The sequence below is a fragment of the Melanerpes formicivorus genome, unplaced genomic scaffold (assembly GCF_026170545.1).
Source record: "Melanerpes formicivorus ecotype bairdi unplaced genomic scaffold, bMelFor1.0.p_v2 SCAF_7, whole genome shotgun sequence".
In the NCBI taxonomy this organism is placed as follows: Eukaryota; Metazoa; Chordata; class Aves; order Piciformes; family Picidae; genus Melanerpes; species Melanerpes formicivorus.
This window is the reverse complement of record NW_027142359.1, coordinates 22,586,977-22,601,050: the sequence shown is the minus strand read 5'-3', so window position 1 is coordinate 22,601,050 and position 14,074 is coordinate 22,586,977. Positions and strand designations below refer to the sequence as shown.

At 47.9% G+C, this 14,074-nt stretch overlaps 1 protein-coding gene across 1 annotated transcript in view; it reads left to right on the top strand.

The window, feature by feature from the left end:
- The window catches only part of TNR (tenascin R), a 90,819-nt gene that overhangs the window by 35,899 nt on the left and 40,846 nt on the right, over nucleotides 1–14,074 (top strand). The gene's annotated exons all lie outside the window — the stretch shown is intronic.

Below are 14,074 nucleotides of genomic sequence, written 5' to 3'. Positions count from 1 at the left end.
CCACCACACAAGCAGTAATGAGGGAAAATACCTCTGCAAGAGACACCAGGACACCACAGGATAAACATCAAGCATCTCCTGGCTTTAGAGTGTCCATCTATCAGGACAGGAGAAGGTCTGAGCTGATTATAAGCGGTCCTGGCTTGCTGTCTGCCATGGACCACACGGTTTTGGCACTCTCTAGGCCAGGGAGGCAATGAAATCCCAGAACCTGGCAGCAGAGCTTGTCATGTCCATGTGCCACATAAAAAGCAACATTTGCTTTTTTCCCCTCTAAGCTCTACAAACCCAAATATTAGACAAAAAAACGTGTGAAGCTGCTATTGATCTGCCAGCCAAGCTTTGCCTTGAAAGAACATTCTTTTCTGCTTCTAAAAGAAGATGAGGTATCAGAGGTATTGCAGCCCAGCTTTATCTCCTAGAGACTTGCCCAGCACTACATTAGAGGTGGGCAAGGCCATTTGAGACAGGAAGATATCCCACCCACATTTCAGCTAGACTGGAAAAGGAACCTTTTTTCCCATAGTTTCATCAGTGGAGTTGCCCCTGCCACCTGCCCAACCAAGCACATGTCTGAGGGGTCTGTAACAAGGCTGTCTGCTTTCCTTTCTCATGTGAATTTGAGAGGAGTGTTATGGACTCCGGGGAAGGAAAGCGCTCCGTAGATAATCCCACCGGAATAAGAGGACTTTGGGTTGTTAAATATCTATCTAGAGTGGAAAATTAGATTGGCACCTCTGCACAGAAGTGAATTTCTTGCAGCTCGTGGTACTATTCATTAGGCTGTCATCTTAACGTTTCATAAGGGGATAGCCCTCTATTATCCCCATTTCTCCAAAAGGAGGAGCAGCAGTGACAGCAGCAAGAGGTGAAACAGCACAGCCAAGGTCAGGGTAGGATTTAAGTGCCTGACTGCTGCTGTCCACCCAACTTACTCAGCTACACCAAAAGAATGAATTATGTGCCAAAAGGTAAAGCAATCACGCCAAAATGGAAATAGCCATGCCAGAAATAGCCTCGTGGTGACCTCCTCCAGAGGGATCCCATGACCCACTGCAAAACCCAACTGGAGACATAGTACTGGTGTACAAGTCTTGGGTTGTTACCTTGTCATTGTCCCCCTCTCAAGGAGGACCAATCTGAGAACAGTGGTCAGGTATTGGAACAGGCTGCCCAGGGAGGTGGTGGAGTCACCATCCCTGGAGGTGTTCACAAAACATGCGGATACGGCACATTTGGGAGATGGTGGTGTTAGGTTGATGGTTGGACTCTTTTCCAACCAAAATAATTCTATGAAATGTCAGTGAATCAGTCCCTTGTAGCAAGGAACCACCCAAAGCTGTTTCCATGTGGGATTCTGCCTTGGCAATTAAGGAGAAAAGAGTTTCTTCTGCTGTTTGCCACTCATTTTCCCATGCAGAGCTACCTGCACAAACTTCCTGGAGGTTTTGACCTCAGGTTCTTTCTCTTGCTGCAACACTTAGAACATCAGCAGAAACACAGAGTTCTGACCAGTCCTAAGATGATGCATCTCAAGCTTTCCCATCTGGTGGCCTGACCTGCAGTTTTCCAGGGATGCCCAGCTTCCATATACAGCAAAACAGCTGCAGTGCCATCCTCCCAGCCTTGCTCAGCAGTCACAGCTCGGCGTTACAGGTTCACGTCCACCTCAATTAGCAGGTTGAGTTTGCCTGATTTGACAGGGCTGTCCTGCTCCAAGCAAGCACCCAGGAGCATCAAGCCTGATCTTGGGCACAAATAGGATGCAGCTTATAAGAATGAAGCAGGTCCTTGCTTTCAAATTGCTGTGCCCAAACTCTACACATATTTTCGGCCGTTGCCCATCCTCCCAAGGCACTGCAATTGCTGCCCAAGTGACCCTGCCTGGGTAGCTGCAGTGTGTGGTTTATCCTTATTTGTCATAGAATGATAGATTCACAGAATGGTTTGGGTTGGAAGGGACCTTAAAGATCATCTAGTTCCAACCCACCTGCCATTGCCAGGGATACCTTCCACTAGACCAGGTTGCTCAAGGCCTCATCCAACCTGGCCTTGAACACCTCTAGGAGGGGGCATCCATGACCTCCCTGGGCAATCTGTTCCAGTGCCTCCTCACCCTCACTGTAAAGAATTTCTTCCTAATACCCAGTCTAAATCTGCTCTATTTAAGCTTCAATCCATTCCCTCTCAGTCTATTGCAGCAAGCCCTTGTAAAAAGTCCTTCCCCAGCTTTCTTGTAGCCCCCTTCAGGTACTGGAAAGATGCTCTAGGGTCTCCCCAGAGCCTTCTGATCTCCAGGCTGAACAGCCTCAACTCTCCCAGCCTGTCCCACAGGGGAGGTGTTTTATTCTTCTGATCATCTTTGTGGCCTCCTCTGGATCCACTCCAACAGTTCAATGTCTTTCTTGTGCTGGGGGGACCAGAACTAGGTGCAGTACTCCAAGTGGGGTCTCACGAGAGCAGAGTAGAGGGGGAGAATCACCTCCATCATCCTGCTGGTCACACTTCTTTTGATGCCTGTTTGACCAGAAGCAGGGCAGCAAAGGTAGTCAAGAAATTGTGTTCTTACTGAATGTGCTTAGGTATGGCTTAGACAGTATAAGAGTCTTGGAAATACAAGGTGCTGAGCCAGCTTTCTGAGACACTGGGGACCACGGGACTTAACCCAAAGATGAATTTTGACCCCTTCATGAAAGGGGTTATATCACATCACTGTCTGTCACAGGATGGAAGGAGTCTCCTTTGCCCTGACTCTTACATCTCCATGCAGTTCTTCAGCATAAAATCAGCTTTTAAATTGATGTTAAGTGCTCACTTGTGAACTGTCTAACCCCAACACTTAGAATACTAGTGGGACAACTAAAGTGAGCAAACCCAAGGTCTAGCTTAAAAAACATCACAAAGCAGTGGGCTTGCTTCCAAGTTCCTGCACCCTGCACCATCTCCAGGCTCAGTCAAACTATGTTTTGCATTTACATCCACTCTTTAATGAGGTACTTACCTATTATAGGGCAATAAAACCCAACCTGAGTCAGATCTTCAGCTGATGCAAGCTCACGTTGGTTACAGCTATTTTTCCTTTCCAAGTATCTTGGTTTTCCCTGCAATAAAAGGGAGGTTATTCCCAGTTCTTCCACAGGAATGTTAAATGGGGAGAGATATGCCCAGATCTTCTGCCAAAGTCCAACAGAAGCAAATCTATTTTTAACCTAAATGCTCCAGTAGAAACCATCAGAGCCTGAGAGATATATATATAGATAGATAGATAGATAGATAGATAGATAGATAGATAGATAGATAGATAGATAGATAGATAGATAGATATGCACAAAAAAGACTGGCAATATCTCTGGGATACCTTGAGTACAACCATGCTATATACCTCCAGTGGCACTGGAAGGTCTGTGCAGGTGCCCAGTCAGCCCCTCAGGTTCAGACAACAACATGACTTGTTGTACAGGACCCCCTTCCTAAAATCCCAGACCAGCTTCATCCGATGCCTGTGAGACCCTCTCACTGCTCGAGTCTAGACAAGTTAGGAGAGCCCTGAACCATCATGGTCTCCACAGCTCAGTGGATGGCCATGGTCTTCCTCTCTTCTCCCCTACCCTCCATGCCCTTCTTCAGGAGCCCAAAACCAAGCCCTGTACCATTAAGGGGTGTGGACTCCCAGCTTCTCCTTCAAGACTGCACATTTTTTCCTGATTTGTGGTGCAAGCAGTTTTGAAGAGCATCAGAGCAGAGGGGCAAGGTGGGATTTCTCCCTTAGCTTTTGGCTCCCTAAAGACATCTGCTTTCAGACCCTGTTTTCCCACCTAACCATCTGCCATGTGTGGACATGGCACTTTAGAACAAGGTTTAATGGCCATGGTCTTAGGTTGAAGGTCAGACTCCATGATCTTGGAGGTCTGCTTCAACCAAAGCAATTCCCTGATTCTGTGATTTCAGAGGAGGCTTCCCCCTTACCCGGATAGGAATGAGGAACATGGTCCTGGAATGGGGAAGCCATATCTCCTACACTGGGCTGGACCAGAGCTGGTGTGCACATCATAGAGTGCAGCATCTTGGTGCTGGGGCAGCTGGTACCTGTACAGACCCAGAGCTGTAAGTCTCCTCTCAGCCCTGTGTCTGTGGAACGTGTAAACCTCAGGAGCTTTCCTAAACGAAGCATCCCCTGAGCATCTCTCTCCTCCTGCAGCGCCTGGAAACGCCACCTCCCCTCCAGACACACACACACGGCTCATCAGAAGTGAGAAAAGCCTCAGATTAACCTGTCTGACACAACAGCCTGTCACTGCCTGCTCTGCCTTCCCCACTATAGGAGCAAGCACCCATCAGCCCCTGAGGGAGGAATACATCCAGGACGTGTCACACCCAGCCTTCCTGCTGGGTCAGAAAGAAGCCTTTATTGCTGCAAATTCAATATACATTATTTATCAAATGAAGTCTCTGCAGCAGCACTACAATTAATTGCTCTGCTCTGGCTTGCTCCTGCTCTCTTTTCAATGGGAGATGATAGAAATTATAGAAAACATTTGCAGGCTTCTCATGGTCTCCTCAGGGACCCAAAAGTCTCCCCAAAAGGGACCTGAGACAGGCTTTGCCCAAGGAAAATCACCCTCTAGCGACAGGCAGCTCGACCATGGCAGCTTTGCTAGAACCCCAGATCTGTTGCACAAATACCTGCTGCTGTTCTGAATACTCAGGGGGAAACGACAATGAGAAGGCAAGTAGAAAATATCAATTAGTGGAGGGTTCAAACAGCATGATCCCTGCTGCTACCTGCCAGGTTGCACACATGTGTACATCAGCCATAACACATCATTTAGCTTGAGTGATATAGTAAAAAGCAAGGAAATCTGCTCGGTTTGCTTTTTTTTTCCAGGTGAGGGGGAGTTATAAAGCAGGTAGGGAAAGAGAAACAGCACAGAACCATAGAATCATAGAATCATTTTGGTTGAAAAAGACCTTTAAGATCATCCAGTCCAACCATTCTCTAACTCCGCCAAGGCTGGTGTTAAATCATTTCCCTCAGCACCACATCTCGGTGTCTTTTAAACACCTCCAGGGATGGGGATTCAACCACCTCCCTGGGGAGCCCATTCCAGTGTTTGAGAACCCTTTTCAGTGAAGCTTGTTCTAATATTCAGCCTAAACCTCCCCTGGTACAACTTGAGGCTGTTTTATCTTCCCATATCACTATCACCTAGGGAGAAGAGACCTAGACCCATCTGGCTCCAACCTCCTTTCAGGGAGTTGTAGAGAGTGAAAAGGTCTCCCCTCAGCCTCCCTTTCTCCAGGCTAAACAACCCCAGATTTCTCAGGTGCTCCTAAGATGACCTATTCTCCAGACCTTTCAGCAGCTCTGTTGCCCTTCTCTGGCCCTTCTCCAGACCCTCAAAGTCCTTCTCACAGTGAGGGCATGCAATACCCTTGTCACATCAGCCCTGCCTCATCTCTTTGGTGTAAAAACACATAGGCGGGGAAACAATTTTAAACCCCAGCAGACGAGCATTTCTTTTCCATTCTCTGACTTCAGGCCAAGCTGTAAATGAGTAGGCAAGCCAACAAGCAAGTGAAAAAGCTGTGCTCATCTGACTGCAGCAGCTTTAACCAAAAGCAAACTGAGTTCCTGGGTGCTTCTGCTCAGGGTTCCTGGAGAAAAACGCTACGATCCTCTAATTCATATAGTTTTAAAACCCCATGATAATAGCAGGGGGTTTCCTCTCCTGCATCCATTTAAACATAGCTGTGCTGTTGGCACGTGGTGGTTATATGGGGTGATGGATGTCACAGAGCACCTGATTTCTTCACAGTGACTTTGCACTTCATCACACTCTCCTCTGTCTTCATCAGTCTGTACACTCAACCACTCAACCTGTACACCCCTGTGCCAGGGGTGATGGGTGGTAGTGTTTCGGTGATAGAGCATCCCAAGCTGGGTCATTTGCTAAACCCTGAGGAGGTCCAAGTTGACTCATAGACTCTAATGCAACATGACAGCCAATCATCAACTACACAAGCAAGAGGACTTGCTGCCAGAACCAAAGCTCAGTGCTGGGAGCAAATGGGGAATAAAAGCCTCATGCCCATGGCTGAGCACAATCTGAATCCAGCTGGCTGTGGGTTCACAGCATAACTGAGGTGGGATGAACCAACTGTGGAGGCTCTCATGCTTGCACTTTTCCATGCTGGAGGACGGGTGGGTACCCTACCACCCAGTCCTGCCTTATCCTGATACCCACAAATCTCTGCCTATGCATGTGTGGACAGGAGGAGGGACACTGCTGAGGTGGGAGTGTGAAGGGGTGGCAAAGCCATGGCTGTTGGAGAAGGAGAAGAAAGGAGGTTTGACTGTCCTGGGTGGCAGCACCTCTGCAACACTGTGTGTGCAGATTGCACACCATGCTCATGTTCAGCTGGGTCCTACGTTCCCCTCCAAAATTAATTACCGGTACCCCTGCTGAAGATAAAACCAAAATCATATTTATTTTTATGCTTACATTCCAGTTGCCATGTAATTAAGTGCTACCACATAATTAAAGAGGATTTGGAGGGTGTTTATGCCCTGCGATGCTCCATAATTACAGTTAATTCCTCCTTTATGGCTTCCAAGCATCTCCAGCAGAGCTCTGGGAGCTGCTGGGACAGGCAGAGTGGCTGCTGAAGGGCTCAGCAATGCCGTGTCCAGCTTTAGCTCTGAAGGGTAGCTTCTCAGGAACGCCTGGCCCTGGCCCAAAATCTCTTCTCAGGCATGGGGCCAGAGTGACGACCTCTAGAAGCTCCCAGGACCATCGTTATGGGCAAATGGTGATGCAGAAGAGCAGTGGGAGCCTTCCCAGCCTCTGCCCCCAGGTCCTCCCTGGTAAAACTGCTTTAACTCCTGGAGATGCTGCGTAAGGATGAAACAAAGCCTTCTGCAGCACACAGAACCCCTGAGGGGAGATTTATTTCACAACTGACTGTGAAGTGTGGGACATGATGATTTTTCTTGGGTAGGGAGTCCCAAGGGATAGGGTTGACCCAGAAGCAGGGAAGCTGAGGCCATCACAAACAGATCTTAGCCCTCGAAGGGCCAGGCTAACAACTGCTCACCTGCCAACACTCAGATCACACGTCCAGACACAGAAGTAGGTATACAAGAGCTCTGTCAGCAGTTCCCATTAGGAGTTGGGGGATGAGGCACCACTTGCCAAGGTGTCACATGTAGAATCACAGAATCATTTTGGTTTGAAAAGACTTTCAAGATCAAGTCCAACCCTTAGCACAGCACTGCCGAGACACCACAAAACCATCTCACTCAGCATTACTTCTACAAGGCCTTTAAATCCCTACAGGGATGGGGACTCCACCACAACCCTGGGCAGCCTGTTCCAGGGCTTCACAATCTTTTTAGGGCAGAAATTATTTCTAATGTACAAACCTGCCCTGGCCCAATGAGAGGACATTTCCACTTGTCTTATTGTTCATTCCTTGGAAGAAGAGACCAACATAACATATTCCAACATCCTTTCAGGGAATGGAACAGAGTGAGACAGTCTCCCCTCAGTCTCCATTTCCCCAAGCTAAACCACCCCAGTTCCCTCAGCTGTTCTTCACAAGACTTGTTTGGTAGACCCTTCACCAGCTTTGTTGCCCTTCTCTGGACCTGCTTCATCACTTCAATGTCCTTGTAGTGAGGGGCTCAAGACTGAATCCAGTATTTGAGCAGCCTCAGAAGTGCTGAGTACAGGGGGACAATCACTGTCCTGGTCCTGCTAGTCACACTACTGGTGATCAAGGCCAGGATGCTGTTGACCTCCTTGGCCACATGCTGGCTCAAGTTCAAACAGCTGTCAACCAACCCCCCAGATCCTTTTCTGCCAGGCAGTTTCCAGCTATAAGGTCTCCCCAGAGCCTTCTCCTCTCCAGGCAGAACAGCCCCAATTCTCTCAGTCTGTCTTCACAGAAGAAGTGCTCCAGCCCTCTGATCACCTTTGTGGCCCTCCTCTGGACCCACTCCAGCAGGTCTATGTCTCTCTTGTGCTGGGGGTCCCAGAGCTGGGCACAGTACTCCAAGTGATGTCTCATCTCACCAGAGCAGAGCAGAGTGGCAGACTCACCTCTCCTGACCTGCTGGCCACACTTCTGTTGATGCAGCCCATGATGTGATTTGCCTTCTAGGCTGCAAATGCACATTGTTGGCTCTTGCCCAGCTTTTCATCCTCTAGTACCCCAAGCCCTTTTCTGCAGGGCTGCTCTCAATTCCATCATCCCCCAGCCTGTCCTGACCTAGGTACAGTACCTTGCTCTTTGCCTTATTGAACCTCATGAGACTGTCTTCAGCCCACCTCTCTGGCCTGTCCATGTCCCTCCGGATGACATCATCTCCTTCAGTCTTATCAACCTCAGCGCTCAGATTGATTTCATCTGCATTTGCACTTCACCTGTTAATGTGAAAATGAAAGGAGATTCCCCCTGAAACCTTTGTTCTGAGCTGCAGCCTGCTCTCCAGTGGGAGCTCAGGGAGGCTATTGACATATGCCATGGCAATTCAATGAAAGAATATGTAATGAAAGTAAGATATAACGTGGGCTGCAGCCACAGAGGCATGCAGGAGTTATTAAGCTGGCAGCATTTGCAGGCAGTTGGGGGAACTATAGATTTCTTCCTCCATATTTAGTCAGGGAACACTGGGGAGAACATCAAAGTACTTCATCCTTAAAGATGTAATTAGTCAGCTGGGTGAAAATTGCTCTCCCTCTAATGGCTGCTTGGTGGTGGCACAGAATGAGTCCCTTGGGTTTCTCCGGTGTGGTGCATGTGTTAGTGTTGGTCTTCATAGGTCATAGAACCATAGAATTGTTTTGGTTGGAAGAGGCCTCTAAGATCATCGACTACAACTGTCAACCTAACACCACCATGGCTATTAAAGCTTGTCCCCAAGTGTCATGTCTACAGATTTTTTTAACCCCTCCAGAGACAGTGACTCCACCACCTTCCTGGGCAGCCTGTTCCAATGCCTGACCACTCCTGGCATTCAACCTAAGCTTCCCCTGGTGCAATTTGAAGTTGTTTCCTTTCAGCCTATCACCTGATACTAAGGAGAAGAGACCAACACTCATCTCACTCACCTTTCAGGTAGTTGTAGAGAGCAATGAGGCATCCCCTCAGCATCCTCTTCTCCAGCCTAAACCCAGGTCCCTCAGCTGCTCCCCTGGCCTTCAACTCAGCCACATTACAGCAAATGTAATGCTTCACTCCTCTAAACTTTCCATCTCCTCTGATTCCCCCAAAAGCCTGTGACAGGCTGTGTTTAGAGAAGAGACAAAGATTGCAATTAGGCAGAGGGTGCAGGAGCAGTTGCTCTGGGAGACAACTCTGATTGCATGTAGCAGGGACCTACATTGAAGCCTGGGGAAGCCATTGAAGCCTGGGGAACTAAGGCAATAAAAGCCTTTCTAAGCAGCCAGATTACACATCAGTAGGTTTGAAATAACTAGAAGCCAATGTTCCTCCTCCCCCCGAAAGCTGCAGGAGGAAATCAGGCCTGCAGGACATGCTGCATCTCTACATCTGCCCAGGAGGGTCTTAGTGGTGCAAATCACCCTCATGATACCAAATCTGCTGCAGTTTCGAGCTGCTGAGGAGCTGACCCAATTATTTCCACTATTTCTCAGTTAGTGGCTGATGCAAAGCGAGTGCTTTCCAGGGAGATGGGTAAATCACAAGAGTTTCTCACCAGAGCAAGAATCAAAGCAAGGTGTACACTTCCATAGAATCACAGAACGCTTTGGGTTGGAATTGATCTTTAAAGGTCATCCAGTTCCAGCCTACCCTGCCATGAGGAGTAACATTTTCAATTAGATTAGGTTTCTCAAAGCCCCATCCAAGCTGACCTGAAATGTTTCCAGGGATGGAGCATCCCTTGGGCAACCCATTCCTGTGTCTCACCACCCTCTCAGAGAAGAGCTTCTCCCTTATATCTAACCTCGGTTTATCCTCTTCCACTTTTCTGTGCACATGTCCTTATCTGCCATGGCTTGAAGACCATAGCACGCAAGGGTGATTTCAACATGGAATCAATAATGATGTTAATGCATGGGAGCCATAGGTGGCTCTAAAGCAACAGGCACTGCAGCACCTTCTGGGAGGCTCTAAAAAAAAGCCAGTCAGGCTTCAGAGCTTTCACTACACCTCAATTCCTCAGCTTTGTGGTCAGCTTGGAATGAAAAGTGTATGGCTAGGAAGCCAACCAGGGACACCAGAGAGCCAAAATCCCTTCCCTACAAGCCTGGTAAGCAGGAAGAAAGCTGTGCAGGCTGCATCTCACCATAGCATGGAGCAGACACTATGTGCACTAAGTGCTTGAATATATACAGGAAGATTATTTTCTTGGCTTATGGAAAACCTTCAGCACAGTTTTTCTGGTGCAAAACCCAAATAATACACTTGGAGGGTTCTCACCTGCTTCACACACCACCATGCCCCGGGCTCGCTCTCACCATTAGCAGCAGCTGGGAACAAATCCATTGCAGCAGTGGGGCTCCTGCCAGCACAGCTTTGTCAGGGAACACATCACCGCTCCAACCAGCCAGCCCCAACACGGCTTGGGGACCACTGACTGTTAGCTAATATCCACCTGCTCCTGCTGTGGTGAGGAAGCAGGCAGCAAACTCTGTTTCTTAATGATTTGTTGGCGGGCAAGAAAGATGAGCACTGGTCTGAACTCAATGAGGTCCAATTTTCCAGTTCACCATCTGTACCCAAAAGCAGGGTTTGTGGTTTGTCCACTGTCTGGGAAAAGAGAATGGAGTAAATCATAGAGTGTTTGGGATTGGAAGGGACCTCTAGAATCCAACTCCCCTGCCAAAGCAGGATGACTAAGGGTAGGCCACACAGGAATGCATCCAGATGGGTCCTGAAATTCTCTAGAGAAGGAGACTCCACAAACTCTCTGGGCAGCCTCACAGAAAAGAAATTTCCCAGCTTATACCTATTGATGCATATAAATGTAAATGCATATAAATATGTATTTTTACACACATATTTCCACATGCTCTGGGCAGATCAAAAAGGTTCTTGCCCAAAACACAACATTCATTTCATTTTCACGTCTTTAGTGACATCAAAAACACGTTCAATACACAGTATCTCACCAGAGAAACAAACACTTCGCTTTTTTCCCAGCATCTTACCATGCAGTAACAGAGGTTTTTGTTTAACCACAGCAATTCACCAAAGCTGACATGAAAATATTGTTGGACTATCCAAATATGGGATCATGCCTCTCCCAAGGGAGGTGGTTGAATCCCCATCCCTGGAGGTGTTTAAAAGCTGCACAGATGTTGTGCTGAGGGACATGGTTTAGAACCAGCCTTGGTGGAGTCAGAGAGTGATTAGACTCGACGATCTTAAAGGTCTTTTCCAACTCAAACAAGTTTGTGATTCTATGATAAATATTATCTCAAATATTTATCCATGGTGTGAAGATCTGATGTCCCTGCTCCCATCCTGCAGCAGCCCCTGGATGGCATTTGCTGCCACATTCATATTGCAAAGCCATAAAACAGGGACTGCAGAGGCTGCTGGAGGACACAGCACTGCATTTCTGGGTGATGCTACCCCCCCAAAAACTGCTGCCACACCATTAATGACTTTCTTGGTGCAGCTGCTCTCAGCATCACCACACATGGGGTGCCTTTTGCATTCCCAGCACCAAGCTCTCACACAGATAGAGCCCATCAGCAAAATGTAAAAATAGCTGGAAATGTATAATTAGGGTGGATGCGTTCTGGATTTAATAAGGTTTTTTCTATTTCTTCCTTTGCTGCCCCATAAGACACAAATCCTGGATGGAAAGAGGCCCTTTGGGAAGGAAAGAGTAGGCTTTGCTCTGGGATATGTTTGGCAAAAGCCTTCAAATATTTCCCTCAGTTTGATGTTGTGTGTATTTTGTTATTGAGCACCACATCGGATTGCAGCAGATTGATTCCTTCACAGCTCCCCAAAGCTGCAATGCTTTGGAGCAGAGAGCTCAGTGGCTGCCAAGCTTCATAATTAACTTTAATAACTCTTTAATTTGAACTTTAATTCAAACATCCATGTTTCTGGGGACCTGGAGGTGGGAAAGATAAAAAAGACAGAAACAAACGAAAACCAATAGGCAAAGCAAACCAGAAGAAACAGCTCTGGTGAAATAAAGCAGCAAGGTTGTGCAATGCCAAAGGCAAGTGGAGATCAAGGTTCCTGCCCTATGTGTGAGTGGATGGAGGGGAACTGACCCCAGCCTAGTGGAGAGTGAAGAAAACCTCTTCAAGCTCAAAGCTGAAAGTGCAGCTGCCTTCACTGCCCCAGCTGGGAGGCCTTCCAGTGCCACTTTGGGATGGAGGGACTGAAGCCACCAGAATATGCCACCAGCTTGGAGGTTTATCAGAATTAAACTTTCCTTAATGCAACTAATTTCTGTGTGGAATAACTGTGGAAATTTGCTTCTTTTTCCTCATGCACAGAGAAAACAAAACTAGATAGCCCTGGATCTGTTTGCTCACTCAATGGATTAATTGTTATCCATGAGTATTGCTAACTGGGCTGGGAAGTGCTAGGAGAACAGGAGGACAAAGAATCTGAAGCAGGAATGTTAATGGAACTTCTCCTCCCCAGTAGACAAGCCTCAAACTGTAAGACCATTCATGCAGCCCCAGAGCTCTGTAAGCCAAACCCCTGAGCAGCCCACCCCGGCTGAGCTCATGGTGATGGGGTGCTTTAGGGAAACTCAAATCATTAACAGAAGGGGTAGGAGACAAAGCAAGACCAGAGAGGGAATAGAGATTGACAGAACCTGGGAATGCATCCACAAATTTGGCAGGGCTTCAGAGTTGTCAGCCCAAGATTCCAGGAAGAAGTCAAGGGTTAATAGGGATTTATTGCTCAAACCATCTGCTGTGGGTTGCAGGACACTAAAAAGCAAGTGAATCTGTTTTAGCAGCAGGGAGGTTGGACTAGATGATTTCCAAAGGCCCCTTCCAGCCCCTACCATTCTGTAGTTTTGTGAGCATCCTCCTGCCCTGCAGGACCCCATGGATTCAGCCTGGTTTGAGCTGGGGATGGCCCAAACCAGGATGACTTGGTGGAGTTTCCACCTCTAGAGTTATTCAAAGCCCACCTGAATGCCATCCTGTGCAACCAGCTCTATGTGAACCTGCTCTGGCTGGGGGTTGGGCTAGTGTGGGAACTTAAGGGAGTAGTTAAGGGAATGTTTAGCTGGCCTTCATGTCTATGTGGGAGCCTGGGGGGTGATAAGTGATGGGATGCCTTGTTGGACCTCAGAACCATGTGAGAAAGGATGGGAGTGTGAAGATAACAAAATGCTGTACTGCTGAAGTGGATGGGAAAAGCAGCTGGGGAAAAAAAGCCTCCTGTTACAATAAGACAAAGCAGTGGGTTGGAGGATTGGTAGGCTGTGGGAAAGTGAAGTAGAGCATGTGCAAAGCTCTCCACAAATAGCTACTGGTTCTGTGGCTCGAGGCCATTCTGGCCCACCTGCAGCCACGGTCACCTCTCCACAGCTTGTCTGTCAGCCTGTACATGTTGAGACCAGCAGGCTCCAGAATCAACACACCACAGGTATAGCAACAGAGTAGAGCACAGAATCACAGAACTGTTGAGCTTGGAAGAGACCTTTGAGATCACCAAATCCAACCACACCCATGGCTACTGCTAAGCCACTACCATTAAACTGCCTCCCTCACCGCCACAGCCACACATCTTTTAAGAACCTCCAGGAATGGTGACTCCATCACCTCCCTGGGCAGCCTGTTCCAATGCCTAATAACCCTTTTGGTGAAGAAATTTTTCCTGACATCCAACCTGAACCTCTCTTGGCACAACTTGAGGCTGTAAATGATGATGACCTCCAGAGGTCCCTTCCAACCCTTATCATTCTGTGATTCTCTGGTCAGGCATTGGAACATACTGTCCAGGGCGGCAGTGGAGTCACCGTCCCTGGAGGTGCTCAAGAGACAGGTGAACAGGGCACTTCAGGACATGGATAAAGGCCATGGAGGTCTTAGGTTGGGCTCAATGATCTTAGAGG